Source organism: Triticum aestivum, chromosome 7B (genome assembly GCF_018294505.1).
Source record: "Triticum aestivum cultivar Chinese Spring chromosome 7B, IWGSC CS RefSeq v2.1, whole genome shotgun sequence".
NCBI lineage: Eukaryota > Viridiplantae > Streptophyta > Magnoliopsida > Poales > Poaceae > Triticum > Triticum aestivum.
In genome coordinates this window covers 669,312,192-669,330,593 of record NC_057813.1, presented here as the reverse complement: position 1 = coordinate 669,330,593, position 18,402 = coordinate 669,312,192, and the positions used below count along the sequence as shown (strand labels likewise).

The following is an 18,402-nucleotide window of genomic DNA, read 5'->3' as shown; positions in this document are numbered from 1 at the left end:
CATCCAAAGAGGCAGCATCGATTGGCTTCAGTTAGCAGCAGTAGCGAAGGAATCGCTCGATCAGGTTTAGTTAACAGCCATCGATCAATCGCTCGGGTTCAGTAATGCGTAGCCTGCAGTGCAATCGCTCGGGTTCAGTTAGAGGCCAACGCCTCGCTCGGGTTCAGTTAGAGCCAATGCCTCGCACACACACGCGTATGTGTACGAGAGAAACGTGCATCGCTCGGCCCCCGACCACCCACCATAACCGGGAACTCCCTGAAATTTTCCTCGCCCTTGCTTCTTCCACGGTTTTTCCGTCATGGACGGCCCAAAGAATGTCATGCAGCTGCGTCTCCGGCACGCCCGAGACGAAAAGCCCATTTTCTGTCATGATTTCTTGTCATAGAAGTAGCATCCCACCACATCTATGATGATACCAGGTTTTGTCACAATTATCATCATAGAAGTGTCATAAGTATGACAGAAAAAAATTCGTTCGGCCCAAAATATTATGGATGTGTCTTTTTTTTGTAGTGTAGGTTATCCTATAGGTTCTACTTAGCACAAACACTAATTAAAACATGAAAACACATCTAAACAGAAGGTAGATGCAAAATTTGTTGAATAACAGCAAGGAAAAATATTGGGTTGTCTCCCAACAAGCGCTTTTCTTTAAAGACTTTTAGCTACGCATTGATAATTTTAATGATGCTCACATGAAAGACAAGAATTGAAGCGCAAAGAGAGCATCATGAAACACGTGACAACCACATCTAAGTCTAACATACTTCCGATGCATAGGCATATTATAAGCAAACAAATTTGCAAGGCAAACAAAAACTAGCATATGCAAGGAATAAGAAAGAGACAATAGCAATCTCAACGTGATGAGAGGTAATTTAGTAAGATAAAATTTTCTATGACCATATTTTCCTCTCTCATAATAATTACAGGTAGGATCATAGGCAAATTCAGCAAAATAGCTATCACATAACATATTCTTAACACAATCCACATGCATGCAAAGTTGACACTCTTCCAAGATAGTAGGATTAAAATTAACTAAAGTCATGACCTCTCCAAACCCACTTTTATCAAAAATATTATAAGATTGAACATACTCCAAATATGTGGGATCTAAAGTTGACACTCTTCCAAACCCACTTTCAATATTATTGCAAACACTATTATCAATCTCATATTCATCATGAGGGTCGCGAATATATCGATTCCAGCCAACGATGACACTATGACTTCAATTCGATTGATTCTTAACAAATTAGTATTTTCAATTTGTGAGGGCCATTCTCTCTATATAAGAAATTGTTGATTAAGAATATATAGTGAATTCTTGGGCAACTGCGTAAATTTATGGAATCACTTACTTTACTATATCTTTTTTTTGCATAGAATTTTTTTGCATAGAAAAAAGAAGGGGAATATTAATATATATTAGAGGGTATTGATATATATTATGATCTGATGTGCTTTCTTGGTATCCTAAATATAAGATTAATACTTCAAGTTGCTGAGTTGAGAAAGAGATGGTTGAATCAAAAGAATTCCTTTTTTGAAGTTCAATTTTTATCAGAGGACAATATGAATATTATACCTTGTTCCATTAAAACACTCAAGGGGTTATACGATATATCGGGTGTAGAAGTAGGCCAACACTTCTATTGGCAAATAGGAGGTTTCCAGATTCATGCCCAAGTACTCATCACTTCTTGGGTCGTAATTACTATCTTGCTAGGTTCAGTTGTCATAGCTGTTCGGAATCCACAAACCATCCCGACCGACGGTCAGAATTTTTTTGAATATGTCCTTGAGTTTATTCGAGACTTGAGCAAAACTTAGATTGGAGAAGAATATGGTCCCTGGGTTCCCTTTATTGGAACTATGTTCCTTTTTATTTTTGTTTCGAATTGGTCGGGTGCTCTTTTACCTTGGAAAATTATAGAGTTACCCCATGGGGAATTAGCAGCGCCCACGAATGATATAAATGCTACTGTTGCTTTAGCTTTACTCACGTCAGCGGCATATTTTTATGCTGGTCTTAGCAAAAAAGGATTGAGCTATTTCGAGAAATATATTAAACCAACTCCAATCCTTTTACCAATTAACATCCTAGAAGATTTCACAAAACCATTGTCACTTAGCTTTCGACTTTTCGGGAATATATTGGCGGATGAATTAGTCGTTGTTGTTCTTGTTTCTTTAGTCCCCTTAGTAATCCCTATACCGGTCATGTTTCTTGGATTATTTACAAGCGGTATTCAAGCTCTTATTTTTGCAACATTAGCCGCAGCCTATATAGGTGAATCCATGGACGGTCATCATTGAATTGACTATTTTTGGAAATAGTATTTTTTTGCAGCTTAGCTCAATTCATGCATGGTTCCGGATAATCTGCTTGGTTGCAAAAAAATAGTTAGAAATGCGTATGAATATATAGCCTAGAGTTGTAGGAGAGAGAATAGAATAGACAATATTATGGAATTTTCAAAGTATATATGCATTAAGGAGGGTGGAGTCAGGCTAGATCTATACTATAATATCCTTAATGTCTATAAGTGGAGTCCTCTTTTATGCGGGTTTCCACTTTAAGCAATGATTTTAGAATCCAATTCAATAGAAAATGAGAAAATATGCAAACAAAATAGAAGAAACAAATGTATATATAGGATATTATAATATATATTCCTAGGTTAGATTCATTATCTAATCCGATATATGGATATGGAATTCCCTTCTATGTAGTTCGGACAATTCACATTATCATTTCAATTTGATTTCAATTTGTACTTTTTAGTTACTTTACTTCTCCCCAATAGAGCTTAGAAGTAAGAATTTATTGGTTGATTGTATCCTTAACCATTTCTTTTTTTTGACACGAGGAACTACTCACCATGAATCCACTAATTGCTGCTGCTTCTGTTATTGCTGCTGGATTGGCCGTAGGGCTTGCTTCTATTGGACCTGGAGTTGGTCAAGGTACTGCTGCAGGACAAGCTGTAGAAGGTATTGTGAGACAGCCAGAAGCAGAAGGTAAAATACGAGGTACTTTATTGCTTAGTCTAGCTTTTATGGAAGCTTTAACAATTTATGGACTAGTTGTGGCACTAGCGCTTTTATTTGTGAACCCTTTTGTTTAATCTTAAAAAAAATTCTTTCGATTTCGATTAGATACTTTTTTCTTTTTTTAGTAAATTGGTATTTGCTTCCGCAATTCCAATTATATCAATACTTTATTTAATTTACTCCTATTTATTACTCCTGGAATTATCTATTTATCGGGATAGATAATACCCCATTCTAGGAAGGGCTGAGTTGAGTATTATTAATTTAGAAGATATGCTCACCTTCTTATTTCCCGTCCTTAGTTTAGGAAAGTGGAAAGTTTTTTCCTTTTATTTTAGGAATTTTGGGAACAGAACATTTCAACAAAGGAAGTCTTTCACCGGTCAAACAAGACGTAAGACGTAATCTAAAAGAAATTACTAGATTGAATCTATTTGCATTAAAAAAAACCGATCAAAAAAGGGCGAGCGAAGTAAGTGATCGAAAAACTTTGTTCTTTGTTCGTCCTATCTATAAGAGGAGAGCATATGAAAAATGTAACCCATTCTTTCGTTTTTTTAGCTCACTGGCCATCCGCTGGCAGTTTCGGGCTTAATACCGATATTTTAGCAACAAATCTAATAAATCTAACTGTAGTGGTTGGTGTTTTGATTTTTTTTGGAAAGGGAGTGTGTGCGAGTTGTCTATTTCAAGAATAGATTGGATCTATCCGGCTGCACTTTATAATATTTTTTAGTATTTTTCGGATAAATAAGAAAAGGGTGCACGATCTCGACGAATTACTTCTGAATAAATTCAGAAATCATATGGAAGAACCATAGCATTTCGCGACTCATTGGTAAATCAACTTTGATTCTCTATAAACCAAGAATGTGAGACCATTAACATGGTTAAAGCTAAACTGCTTGAAGTCCAGGCAAAAAGAGGTACTCTTTCTACAACTATATTAGTATTAGTACCGAATTTAAACGGGAAATAGCTAATGTAAAATTTATCTGATATAGAACACTCATATCGATAAAATGGTTTGAACTATTTACTAGAAAAAAAGGGGGGCACCCTGCCCTTTTTTAACCAATGCCGAATCGACGACCTATGTATAAAAAAGAGAAATTTTTTGGATTTGAAGAAAAAAAAGAATTCTATTAATTTTCATTTTCCATTTATTTAGTTAGTTTTTCTTAATGAAATTGAAATTATTAAAGAGGGCAAATAAAAATAAAGAAACAACTTTGCTGACCATGATATATTTTTATCTAGGCGGAAGAGTCCTCTTAATATTTATCTAGTCTTATATAGGTTTCGGTATATTGAAATATAAACATAAAAAAGAAGATAGAGGATAGGCTCATTACTTAAAAAAGATATGGAAATAGCTATAAAAAAAATAAGGAGCGTGAGAGCCAAATGAATCGAAAGATTCATGTTTGGTTCGGGAAGAGATCATAAAAGTTGTAAACTTACAAAATAATCTACTTTCATTAAAAGATTTATTAGATAATCAAAAATAGAGGATCTTGAGTACTATTCGAAATTCAGAAGAATTCCGTAGAGGGACCATTGAGCAACTCGAAAAATCTCGGATTCGATTACAGAAAGTCGAACTAGAAGCGGATGAGTATCGAATGAATGGATACTCTGAGATAGAACGAGAAAAAGCAAATTTGATTAATGCTACTTCTATTAGTTTGGAACAATTGGAAAAGTCTAAAAACGAAACCCTTTATTTTGAAAAACAAAGGGCAATGAATCAGGTCCGACAGCGGGTTTTCCAATAGGCCGTATAAGGAGCTCTAGGAACTCTGAATAGTTGTTTGAATACCGAGTTACATTTCCGTACGATTCGTGCTAATATTGGCATTCTCGGGTCCTTGGAATGGAAGAGATAATTAAATTAATTAGGCCTTGAACTTCTACTTTCGTTTAGAATTTAGGCATTATTTTTCCCCTTGCTTCCGAAAAAAGAGTCAAGAAACACTAATGGCAACCCTTCGAGTCGACAAAATTCATAAAATTCTCCGCGAACGTATTGAACAATATAATAGGAAAGTAGGGATTGAGAATATAGGTCGCTTAGTTCAAGTGGGGGATGGGATTGCTCTGAATTAGTCGAATTTGCAGAAGGTACTAGGGGTATTGCTCTGAATTTGGAATCCAAAAATGTTGGGATTGTATTAATGGGCGATGGGTTGATGATACAAGAGGGAAGTTTTGTAAAAGCAACAGGAAGAATTGCTCAGATACCCGTGAGTGAGGCTTACTTGGGTCGTGTTGTAAATGCTCTGGCTAAACCTATTGATGGGAAAGGCGAAATTATAGCTTCCGAATCTCGCTTAATTGAATCTCCTGCTCCAAGTATAATTTCCAGGCGTTCCGTATACGAACCTCTTCAAACAGGGCTTATTGCTATCGATTCGATGATCCCTATAGGGCGCGGTCAGCGAGAGTTAATTATTGGGGACAGACAGACTGGCAAAATAGCAGTAGCCACAGATACAATTCTCAATCAAAAAGGGCAAGGTGTAATATGTGTTTATGTAGCTATCGATCAAAGAGCATCCTCCGTAGCTCAAGTAGTAACTACTTTCCATGAGGAGGGGGCCATGGAATACACTATTGTAGTAGCTGAAATGGCAGATTCACCTGCTACATTACAATACCTCGCTCCTTATACGGGAGCAGCCCTGGCTGAGTATTTTATGTACCGCGAACGGCATACTTTAATAATTTATGATGATCTCTCCAAACAGGCACAAGCTTATCGCCAAATGTCCCTTCTATTAAGAAGACCTCCCGGCCGTGAGGCTTATCCAGGGGATGTTTTTTATTTGCATTCACGCCTTTTAGAAAGAGCCGCTAAATTAAATTCTCTTTTAGGCGAAGGAAGTATGACCGCTTTACCAATAGTTGAGACTCAATCTGGAGACGTTTCCGCCTATATTCCTACTAATGTAATCTCCATTACAGATGGACAAATATTCTTATCTGCGGATCTATTCAATGCCGGAATTCGACCCGCTATTAATGTGGGTATTTCTGTTTCCAGAGTAGGATCCGCGGCTCAAATTAAAGCCATGAAACAAGTAGCTGGAAAATCAAAATTGGAACTAGCTCAATTCGCAGAGTTACAAGCCTTTGCACAATTCGCCTCTGGTCTCGATAAAACAAGTCAGAATCAATTGGCAAGGGGTCGACGATTAAGGGAATTGCTTAAACAATCCCAGGCAAATCCTCTCCCAGTGGAAGAGCAGATAGCTACTATTTATACCGGAACAAGAGGATATCTTGATTCGTTAGAAATTGAACAGGTAAATAAATTTCTGGATGAGTTACGTAAACATCTAAAAGATACTAAACCCCAATTCCAAGAAATTATATCTTCTAGCAAGAAATTCACCGAGCAAGCGGAAATCCTTTTGAAGGAAGCTATTCAGGAACAGCTGGAACGGTTTTCTCTTCAGTAACAAATAAATTTTGCATGTCTACTCTTGTTAGTAGAATAGGAATCGTTGAGAAAGATTTTTCATTTGAATCATGCAAAAAAGTTTTCTTTGTTTTTAGTTTAGTATAGTTATTTAAAGAATAGATAGAAATAAGATTGCGTCCAATAGGATTTGAACCTATACCAAAGGTTTAGAAGACCTCTGTCCTATCCATTAGACAATGGACGCTTTTCTTTCATATTTTATTCTTTCTTTTATTTATTTTTCTTCTTCCGAGAAAAAACTGTTAGACCAAAACTCTTTTAGGAAATCAAAAAATCCAGATACAAATGCATGATGTATATATTATATCATGCATATATCATAAAGAAGGAGTATCGAGCCGGTAGTGGGAATCGAACCCGCAACCCCAAGGTTATGAGCCTTATGAGCTACCAAACTGCTCTATACTCTTAAACAAAAGAGGGGTAACTAGTGGATAAAAGAGGGTTGGATACGCCCCTCTACCAATATCTATACAAATAGAATAGTCCATTTATACAAAATGGTAAAGAGGGCTCCTCTATGATTATCAATTCCAGAAATCCATACAAATACGAAAGGGTATTTTATCCTTACCAATTGGATCTTGTTGCACCCGGTAACAAACATTCATAAACCTTTTCTCGAAGTACGTGTCCGGATAGCCCAAAATGTCGATAGTTAGCTCTAGGTCTTCCGGTCAAAAAACAACGTCGATGAAGGCGTGTAGGTGCACTATTACGCGGTAGGGATTGCAATTTTTCTCGCATTTTAGTTTTTTCACTCAAACTCAAGGGAGAAACTTTGCTTCTTATCTTTTTTTTAAGATTGACGAATCAAATGATATTTCTATTCTAATTTCTGTCGCTTCTTCTCCCTCTGAATCAAACTTTTTTTTGCCATAATGTGTCGTTGCTATTATTACCAAGTATACGGTTCTAATCCTAGATGGAAAAATAAATAGAAAAAGAAATCTAAAAAGGCAGATCCTCCCTCTCTATCAAGAGTAATGAACTAGGTGCTGATACAGTACAAAAAAACAAACTAAATTAACCAAACTTGCCTGATGTTGAGGCAATCAAGAAAGCTGCATAAGTGAATATATAACCCACGGAAAAGTGAGCTAATCCAACCAATCTTGCTTGCACAATGGAAAGATCCACGGGCTTATCTCTCCAGCGAATTAAATTAGCTAAAGGTGTGCGTTCATGAGCCCATGCTAAAGTCTCAATTAATTCCTGCCAATACCCCCGCCAGGAAATTAAGAACATAAATCCAGTAGCCCAAACAAGATGTCCAAATAAGAACATCCACGCCCATACCGATAAACTATTCATCCCAAAAGGATTATATCCATTGATAAGTTGTGAAGAGTCTAACCATAGGTAATCTCTTAACCATCCCATCAAATAAGTGGAGGATTCATTAAATTGTGAAACGTTGCCCTGCCATAATGTGATATGTTTCCAATGCCAATAAAAAGTAACCCACCCAATGGTATTTAACATCCAGAAAACTGCCAAATAAAATGCGTCCCAAGCAGAAATATCACAAGTACCGCCGCGCCCTGGGCCGTCACAAGGAAAACTATATGCAAAATCCTTTTTATCCGGCATTAATTTGGAACCGCGTGCATCTAAAGCGCCCTTTACTAAAATCAATGTAGTTGTATGCAAACCTAGAGCAATAGCATGATGAACCAAGAAATCCCCATGTCCTATTGTTAAGAAAAGCAAATTACTATTCTCATTAACAGCATTCAACCATCCGGGCAACCATAGGCTTCGACCCGCATTGAAAGCGGGGCCATTCGTTGAAGATAAGAGTATATCGAACCCATATGTCGTCTTGCCATGAGCAGATTGTATCCATTGGGCAAATAAAGGTTCGATCAAGATTTGCTTTTATGGAGTACCAAAAGCAAGCATGACGTCGTTATGAACATAAAGGCCCAAGGTATGGAATCCTAGAAAGAGGCTAGCCCAACTTAAATGAGATATGATAGCTTCTTTATGGTCTAACATTCTTGCCAATACATTATCCTCATTCTGTTCCGGATTGTAATCCGTAATGAAAAAAATAGCTCCATGAGCAAAAGCCCCTGTCATGATGAACCCTGCAATATATTGGTGATGAGTATATAAAGCAGCTTGAGTAGTAAAGTCTTGTGCTATGAATGCATAAGGAGGTAAAGAGTACATATGTTGAGCTACTAAGGAAGTAATAACCCCTAAAGAAGCTAGAGCAAGACCTAACTGAAAATGAATCGAATTGTTGATTGTGTCATAAAGGCCCTTATGCCCACGCCCTAATCGACCCCCCGGAGGAGTATGCGCTTCTAAAAGATCTTTAATACTATCCCCAATTCCGAAGTTAGTTCGATACATGTGACCGGCAATGAGAAAAATAAATGCAATAGCTAAATGATGGTGAGCCATATCGGTCAGCCACAAACTTTGTGTTTGTGGATGGAATCCCCCAAGAAGAGTTACAATGGCAATTCCGGCTCCTTGAGCGGTACCACATAAATGATTACTCGAATCAGGGTTTTGGGCATAAAGATTCCATTGACCCGTCAAAAGGGGTCCCAACCCCTGGGGATAGGGTAATACAAAGAAATTATTCCATCGAACGTACTCCCCCCTGGATGCGGGAATAGCAACATGAACTAAATGTCCTGTCCAAGCCAAAGAACTTACCCCGAAAAGTCCTGACAAATGATGATTGAGACGAGATTCCGTGTTTTTGAACCACGAAAGGCTTGGTTTCCATTTGGGTTGTAGATGTAACCAACCCGCTATTAAGGACAGCGTAGAAAGAAATAATAGAAAAAGAGCTCCAGTATAAAGATCCTCATTGGTGCGTAATCCTATTGTATACCACCACTGATAAACTCCAGAATAAGCAATATTCACTGGACCAGCAGCACCTCCTCAAGTAAAGGCTTCCACAGCGGGTTGACCAAAATGAGGATCCCAAATCGCATGAGCAATAGGTCTTACGTGTAAAGGATCCTGTATCCATGATTCAAAATTTCCTTGCCAAGCTACATGAAACAGATTTCCAGACGTCCATAGAAAGATTATTGCTAATTGCCCAAAGTGAGAAGCAAAAATGTTCTGATAAAGACGTTCTTCAGTAATATCATCATGACTTTCGAAATCATGTGCGGTAGCAATACCAAACCAAATACGACGAGTAGTGGGGTCCTGAGCTAATCCTTGGCTAAACCTGGGAAATCTTAATTCCATAATGCCTTTCAAATCCTCCTAGCCACTATCCTACTGCAAAAATTCTCGCTAAGAAGAATGCCCATGTCGTGGCAATTCCACCCATAAGGTAATGGGTTACTCCTACAGCGCGTCCTTGTATAATGCTCAAGGCTCTAGGCTGAGTAGCAGGAGCAACTTTTAATTTGTTATGAGCCCAAACGATAGATTCAATGAGTTCTTGCCAATAACCACGGCCGCTGAATAAAAACATTAAACTGAATGCCCAGACAAAATGAGCACCTAAGAAAAAAAGACCATATGCAGATAATGAAGAACCATAAGACTGAATGACTTGCGATGCCTGTGCCCACAAGAAATCTCGAAGCCACCCATTAATCGTAATGGAACTCTGTGCAAAGTTTCCCCCTGTAATATGAGTTACCACCCCTTGATCACTTATAGTACCCCAAACATCCGACTGCATTTTCCAACTGAAATGGAAAATGACTACCGAAATTGCATTGTACATCCAGAATAAACCTAAGAAAACATGATCCCAGGTGGATACTTGACATGTTCCCCCTCGGCCAGGCCCATCGCAAGGAAAGCGAAAACCTAGATTTGCTTTATGGGTATCAAACGGGAACTCCGAGCAAATAAAACACCTTTCAAAAGTATTAATACAGTCACATGTATGGTAAATGCATGAATGTGATGGACTAAAAAATCTGCGGTTCCTAATGAAATAGGTAACAAAGCCACTTTGCCACCTACTGCTACTAACTCGCCGCCTCCCCATGTTAAGCTAGTACTTGTTGTTGCACCAGGAGCTGTTACGCCAGGCGCAGTAGCATGGATATTTTGTACCCATTGAGCAAAGATAGGTTGTAATTGTATGGCAGTATCCGAAAACATATCTTGTGGACGGCCTAAAGCACTCATGGTATCATTATGAATGTACAAGCCAAAACTGTGAAAACCTAGAAATATACATACCCAGTTAAGTTGGGATATGATTGCATCGCGGTGTCTAAGGACGCGATCTAATAGATCGTTGTATCAAGTAGTTGGATCATAGTCTCTTACCATAAAAATTGCTGCATGTGTAGCAGCACCGACTATTAGAAATCCGCCAATCCACATGTGGTGTGTGAACAAGGAAAGTTGTGTACCATAGTCAGTAGCTAGGTATGGATAGGGAGGCATAGAATACATATGATGAGCTACAACAATGGTTGTAGAGCCTAGCATAGCTAGGTTAAGAGATAATTGAGCATGCCATGACGTTGTTAAGATTTCATAAAGACCCTTATGGCCTTGTCCTGTAAATGGGCCCTTGTGAGCCTCCAAAATATCTTTAAGTCCATGGCCAATACCGCAATTGGTCCTATACATATGACCTGCGATTAGGAAAAGAATAGCAATAGCTAAATGATGGTGCGCAATATCGGTCAGCCAGAGACCACCGGTTACTGGATCTAGTCCTCCGCAAAAAGTCAGAAATTCTGCGTATTTGGACCAATTTAAAGTGAAAAAAGGGGTTGCTCCTTCGGCAAAACTAGGATAAAGTTGAGCCAAAAGGTCCCGATTCAAGATAAATTCATGAGGAAGTGGTATCTCTTTAGGATCCACCCCAGCGTCAAGAAATTGGTTAATTGGTCAAGATACATGAATTTGGTGCCCCGCCCAAGAAAGAGACCCAAGTCCTAATAATCCCGCTAAGTGGTGATTCAACATGGATTCTACATCTTGGAACCAGGCCAATTTGGGAGCGGCTTTGTGATAATGGAACCAACCAGAAAAAAGCATTAACGCTGCAAAAATCAATGCACCAATTGCAGTACAATAGAGTTGTAATTCACTAGTTATTCCAGATGCTCGCCAAAGCTGAAAAAAACCAGAGGTTATTTGGATTCCTCGGAAACCCCTGCCTACATCACCATTCAATATTTCTTTCCCTACTATAGGCCAAACTACCTGAGCACTGGGTCCAATGTGAGTAGGATCACTTAGCCATGCTTCATAATTGGAAAAACGGGCGCCATGAAAGTACATGCCACTCAACCAAAGAAAGATAATGGAAAGTTGCCCGAAATGAGCACTAAACACTTTTCGAGAAATCTCCTCCAAATCACCAGTATGACTATCGAAATCGTGAGCATCAGCATGTAGGTTCCAGATCCAAGTGGTAGTATCAGGGCCCTTAGCTAGTGTTCTTGAGAAATGGCCGGGTCTGGCCCATTCCTCAAAAGATGTTTTTACAGGATCCCTATCCACAACAATTTTTACTTCTAGTTCCGGCGAACGAATAATCATTAAGTCCTCCTCTTTCCGGACAAGACATACAAAGAGACCCGCCAACTGTCTTTTTAGTGAATCTTTGAAAGATATATATATTTTTTGAAAGATAGATTTTGAAAGATAGATTTTGAAAGATAGATATTGAAAGATAGATATTGTGATTAGTTCTTTTCTTTACTATCTAACATCCTTCCATTTTTTTTAGTTATTCACTGGAGCAATTATATATTGAAGTCAATCCGAGGCAAGTGTTCGGGTCTATTATGACATAAAGATTAGGTGCCTAACAGACATTGTTTATCTTGAAAAACAAATATTTCTCGACGTAAGAAAAAAATATTTTTTATTTTTTATTTAAGAAATTAGTGTATTTTTTTGAAGGCATAAGCTCCTATCTATATCTACTTTCCTTGAGCATAATATAGGGTTTTTTATTTGATTCTAAATTCCAAGATAACTCATTAGAATTATTAATAAGATGGTCCTAATATATTAGCAATATTTAGATTGCCCCCTCTTTTTATTCACTTTATTACTTCTATTCTAGACCCTATCCCTATGGTTTATTCTTATGAAATATCATATAAAATAGAAGGTATAAGAAATGGATATAATGAAATTCTTGATTCGATCTTACGACCTAATTTATTTGATTAATGGATCAACAACCAAACCACCCATTTTATGAAAAAGAAGGAGCATGGTCTTATTCAAATTCAAAGTGCTTCGTAATCTTCAACCAGTTCTGTGCTTCAGTATAATTTCCCGGAGTAAGCGCTATAGCTTGTTTCCAATATTCAGCAGCTTGATCAAACCAAGCTTTCGCAATTTCCGAATCACCCTGTAGAATGGCCTGTTCTCCTCGGTCGGAATAGGAAGTTCCTTCCCTTAGAACCGTACTTGAGAGTTTCCTACCTCATACGGCTCAGAAATTGCTATCTGAATTTCCCCTATCTTAACTGAATTCGATTTATCAAAAATCGATCCAATTTGTTCTTGGGTCTAAGCAGAAGAAATTAATTACCTAAGTTTCAAACCCTAATTTTTATCAATAATCAGTTTGATCTTTTTTCCCACCTTCAGAAGAATGAAGCATAGATAGATATAGAGCCTTCGTTCAAATTTTCTGAAAGGTAACTATCCCGGTTTCATATATGAAATCTCTATAGAATCCTTGAAAAGGACTTTTTTCCATACCATAAGAAAGAAAAAAGAACTTACTATCTTTGGGATCTGATACAACACCGTTGCTTAATCCCTTAGTGGATCGACTCTATTACATAAGCGGATTCCTAAATTTTTCCCCATGTCATGGGATAAGTAAGCAGTTTTTTTTAGTTGTATCGACCCAGTCGCTCACTAATTGATCTTTACGGTGCTTTCTCTATCAATTTGAGAAACTTTATCCATAGAGTAGTAGTATAGGCCATACTTTCTTCGTTTTTTGATTCTCGTGAAGTGTCCTTCCTTCCTACAGCTGATAGGGAAAAATCGTTGTTTTTACGATCCCTATGTAGAAAGCCCTTTTTTTCTAGTATTTACTAGAAAATTTGATCCTCTCTTTTTTTTCTTTCTATAGTGGAGATAGTCGCACGTAATGACAGATCACGGCCATATTATTAAAAGCTTGCGGTAAGAAGGGGTTTCGTTCTAGTGCCCGGAAATAATATTCCAAAGCCTTTGTATGCTCTCCATTGCTTGTGTGTATAAGGCCTATGTTATAGAGTATATAACTTCGATCATAGGGATCGATTTCTAGTCGCGTAGCTTCATAATAATTTTGCAAAGCTTCCGCATAATTTCCTTCGGATTGAGCCAACATCCGTTACGGTCGTTCATTCTATTCAAAAAATCTCCGTTCCAAAACCATACATGAGGTTTTCATCTCATACGGCTCCTCCCTTCTGTACATAATAGTACTAACCGAAATAATCTATAGAATCAAAATAGAATTAGTCCCGTCTCATTATGAACCGAAAGGGGCTGGTATTTTTCCAAGAAATCTCTAGCCAACCTTCCCACAAGAGGTTTTTCTTAACACCAATGAATTCTATTAATGCTAGAGGAAAACGATAGCTCCAATAATTTCTTTGTTCTCAACGCCTCCTATTTAGAGGAATTAGCTACTTCAACGATCTTTGATGGTTATAGGGGTATCCAAAGTACAAACCTGATGGTTGTTTGTTATCCCAACCATTCTTCCCAGCCCTGATACCGATCAGGAAAGGGGTAATTTCTAACAAAGTTTTTCTCTTGTTGATTCCTATTTCTAGGTGTAGTGCTTTTCTCCCCTATGCTGCCTACGGATACTAATAGAGTAGGATTGGCCTGTAATCCATACCATACCATATCCTGTAGGTGTAACCTTTCGCTCAATACTCAAATCTACAATTGAAGTATCTGAAGCCGCATCAATCGAGGATACACGACAGAAGGAATTGTTAGTTCGCCTCACCTTCCCGAAGCGTGGGTTTGTTTGCTTTACAAATTTGGTTCTCTCTATGCCAACCCCTTCTCTTTTTCGTAAGACTGAGGTATAGGTAGGGCTAAAAAAAGCAAAAAAAAGAGTCAAATCGCACCATCTCTATAATAAGTAAATGCCTTTTTTTCTCTTGAGGTTGTCGGAATTATTCGCAATAAAATATTGGCTACAATTGAGGAGGTCTTATCAATGAAATTTCCATTTACACGGGATCTAGGCATAATTCCCAACCCATTCTATATAGAATTGTTTTCCTTCCTTCACAAAATAACATAAAAACAAACACATTCGATTCTTATAATTATAAATAAATTGATCCATATGCTCTACTCTAAATCCATATGCTTTAAATGGATAAGAGAGATATGGATTTTCCGCTCAGCTCAAATTGTATCCTTTTCCTTCTGCTTGGACACGAAGAGATATGAAATATTTGACTAAGACTGGATTTCATTCCACTTTCCTATTTCTAAACAACAACTTATGTTATCAACTATTTCGTGTTTTCAAAGTTATTTTATTAATTGTCTCATACCCTATTTTTGATATCGATAGTATGGTGTAGCGTATCTTATGCAAATGGAATTCTAAGGTTTCTTTATTTTATTTTATTATGCAATAAGAAGAATTCTTCCATTTTCTTTTTCTTTAGTTGCGGGAAAACCCAAATTAAAACTTTTATTTTATAGCGAGCGCAATTTCTAGTAAAAAATCTTGTATCCTTCCACTTAGATCAAAAGGAATTTTTCCAATAGAACTATGGAACCCCCGAGTAGTTGCGGTTCTACCTGTACTGCAGGAATAAGAAAACTCGCTATTCACTTAGTTTATTTTCCATAATAAGTTATGTAGGAGAGATGGCCGAGCGGTTCAAGGCGTAGCATTGGAACTGCTATGTAGACTTTTGTTTACCGAGGGTTCGAATCCCTCTCTTTCCGTTTTTATTAATTCATCAACGTTAAGGATCACAATGTATCAAATCAAATAACAATTTTTTCTAGCAATAATATAATATCTTATATTATCTTATTTTGATTTAATAGAAATTAGAAATTCTCTATAGCAAATTACTGTGGTATGTAAAATACACATAGAGGAAAAAAGAAAAAAGGATCCTAATCCTAGGGTTAATCAATTTTAGCTAGTTGATGGGAAAATACGAATTAATGGTAATGGTCTTAGGGCGATTTAGTTCGGGGAAAGGGGAAGGGGAAGAAAATTCTATGAACCTTTCCTTTTTTCGTTAAGTTCAAGTCTGACGAGAGTAATATTCTACAACTAACAACTCATTTATTTTGAGACCGACCCACTTCCTATCTAGGATTTTATTTACTAGTCCTTGATATTCCAACATGTCAATCGCCAAATGCTTTGGCAATTTCCCCGGGTCCGATGAAGCAATATAATTTTGAACCAGACCTTTTGATCTTTCGTTATCTTTCGTAGTAATAATATCTCTGGGTTTGCAACGAAAACTTGGTATATTGACTATACGACCATTAAATAAAATATGTCTATGGTTGACTAATTGGCGGGCCCCAGGAATGGTTGAAGCCACACCCAATCGAAAAAGGATATTATCCAAACGCATTTCAAGTAATTGTAGTAAAACCTGGCCTGTTGACCTTTTTGCTTTTCCAGCGATATGTACATATCTAAGTAATTGTCGTTCTGCCAGACCATAATGAAAATGCAATTTCTGTTTTTCTTGAAGACGAATACGATATTGCTCCTTTTTCCCAGAATTGAATTTTTTTTAAGATTACTTCCGGATTTAGGTGTTTTTCTAGTGAGTCCTGGTAAAGCTCCTAGACGGCGTATTTTTTTTAAACGAGGTCCTCGATAACGGGACATGAAGACTCCTTTTTTATTTTATTGAAATTTCATTTTACACAATTAATTTCATTGTATTTACATTACAGAATACATCGAAATTAAAACTGAATTAAACTACAGGATAAACAGAGTAAAATCAACTAAAGTACCCCAAAAATGGAATTTCATCAAAATCTTTATTTTTTTATATATATTATTTATTTTATTGTTTTGTATCTAGCAAAATTGTAAGGTAAAAAACATAAAAGATCCTGGATTCTCCATTTAATTCGGAAAAAAAGAGATTCTTGTTCGTAGAACATCGATAGAGAAAAAAAAGGCGACTATCGGATTTGAACCGATGACCCTCGCATTACAAATGCGATGCTCTAACCTCTGAGCTAAGTGGGCTTACATAACGGAAATAGTGTAACAAATAGAAATAGGTATAGTATAGGAAATCCGTAAAATCTCAGATATTAGTTATTAATCTTAGCTATTAACTAGTTCTAAATTTGAAGTTATACTTATAAAAATAAAAAAATACTAAAACTTCTTAAAGATAAAGTTAGCTTGATATGCTTAACTATAGGATATTAAAAAATAAAATTATAGAATTTATTGGTATTTTCATTCGATCATTATAGACTTTATTATTTGTTAATAATTTGAGGATTAATATTTCACTAAGGGGAACATAGAGTTAGAGTAAATAAAATTGCTAATTCTGATTAGAAAAAAAGAATAAATATCAAGCGTTATAGTATAATTTTGAATACTATAAAAAAGTAAGACGGGAGGTGGGGGAGATAAAAACTTTTGGATATATTGATTCGGATTGAATTGCAAATACATCAAGGATAGAATCAACTCAATTCTGAATTGCAATAAGCAAGCGAGGTCTCTCAAATAGAGTCGAACTGAACTGCTAGACTACGTTGAGTGATGAACTCAATGATTCAAAAAAAACTAAGAGATGGATGAAATTACACAAGGAATCCTGGTCTCAAAGAAGAGGGAAATGGGGATATGGCGAAATCGGTAGACGCTACGGACTTGATTGTATTGAGCCTTGGTATGGAAACCTGCTAAGTGGTAACTTCCAAATTCAGAGAAACCCTGGAATTAAAAAAGGGCAATCCTGAGCCAAATCCGTGTTTTGAGAAAACAAGGGGTTCTCGAACTAGAATACAAAGGAAAAGGATAGGTGCAGAGACTGAATGGAAGCTGTTCTAACGAATCGAGTTAATTACGTTGTGTTGTTAGTGGAATTCCTTCTAATTCTAAATTAGAGAAAGAGGGGTTTTATACCTTATACATTTAATAAACACGTATAGATACTGACATAGCAAACGATTAATCACAGAACTCATATTATATTATAATTATAATATAGGTTCTTTATCTTTTTTAAAAATGAAATTAGAAATGATAATGATTATGAAATAAAAAACTCATAAAAACTCATATCATAATTTTTTTTCATTATTGTGAATCCACTCCAATCGAATATTGAATAATCAAATTCTTCAATTCAAATTCAAAGTTTTCGAGATCTTTAAAAAAGTGGATTAATCGGACGAGGACAAAGAGAGAGTCCCATTCTACATGTCAATACTGACAACAATGAAATTTCTAGTAAAAGGAAAATCCGTCGACTTTATAAGTTGTGAGGGTTCAAGTCCCTCTATCCCCAAATACTCTTTTATTCCCTAACTATACTATATTATTATTATTTATCCTCTTTTTTTCTTTTTATCAATGGGTTTAAGATTCATTAGCTTTCTCATTCTACTCTTTCACAAAGGAATGCGAAGAGAACTCAATGGATCTTATCCTATTCATTGAATAGATTTCTTTTTTATTAGAGTATCGGCAAGAAATCTTGGTTATTCACTCTATTTTTAAGTTTTATTTAAGTAAACCATGCACAATGCATAGGACTACCCCCCCATTTTCAAATTTAGAATTTGAAATACTTTAATTAATTTTTAGTCCTTTTAATTGACATAGATACAAATACTCTACTAGGATGATGCACAAGAAAAGGTCAGGATAGCTCAGT

General features: G+C 36.6%; 3 non-coding genes and 3 pseudogenes across 3 annotated transcripts; 3 read left to right on the top strand and 3 right to left on the bottom strand.

Moving 5' to 3' along the window:
* The first annotated feature begins 1,409 nt into the window (after positions 1-1,409).
* Positions 1,410-2,331, top strand: LOC123162558 (ATP synthase subunit a, chloroplastic-like; annotated as a pseudogene).
* Positions 2,332-4,616: 2,285 nt separating this feature from the next.
* On the top strand, positions 4,617-6,643 carry LOC123162557 (ATP synthase subunit alpha, chloroplastic-like; annotated as a pseudogene).
* Positions 6,644-6,662: 19 nt separating this feature from the next.
* On the bottom strand, positions 6,663-6,734 carry TRNAR-UCU (transfer RNA arginine (anticodon UCU)). The gene has a single exon. It is a non-coding gene; the product is annotated as a tRNA-Arg (tRNA).
* Positions 6,735-7,181: 447 nt separating this feature from the next.
* Positions 7,182-9,793, bottom strand: LOC123162556 (photosystem I P700 chlorophyll a apoprotein A2-like; annotated as a pseudogene).
* Positions 9,794-15,373: 5,580 nt separating this feature from the next.
* Positions 15,374-15,460, top strand: TRNAS-GGA (transfer RNA serine (anticodon GGA)). The gene has a single exon. It is a non-coding gene; the product is annotated as a tRNA-Ser (tRNA).
* A 1,215-nt stretch (positions 15,461-16,675) lies between these two features.
* On the bottom strand, positions 16,676-16,748 carry TRNAT-UGU (transfer RNA threonine (anticodon UGU)). The gene has a single exon. It is a non-coding gene; the product is annotated as a tRNA-Thr (tRNA).
* Positions 16,749-18,402: the final 1,654 nt, after the last annotated feature.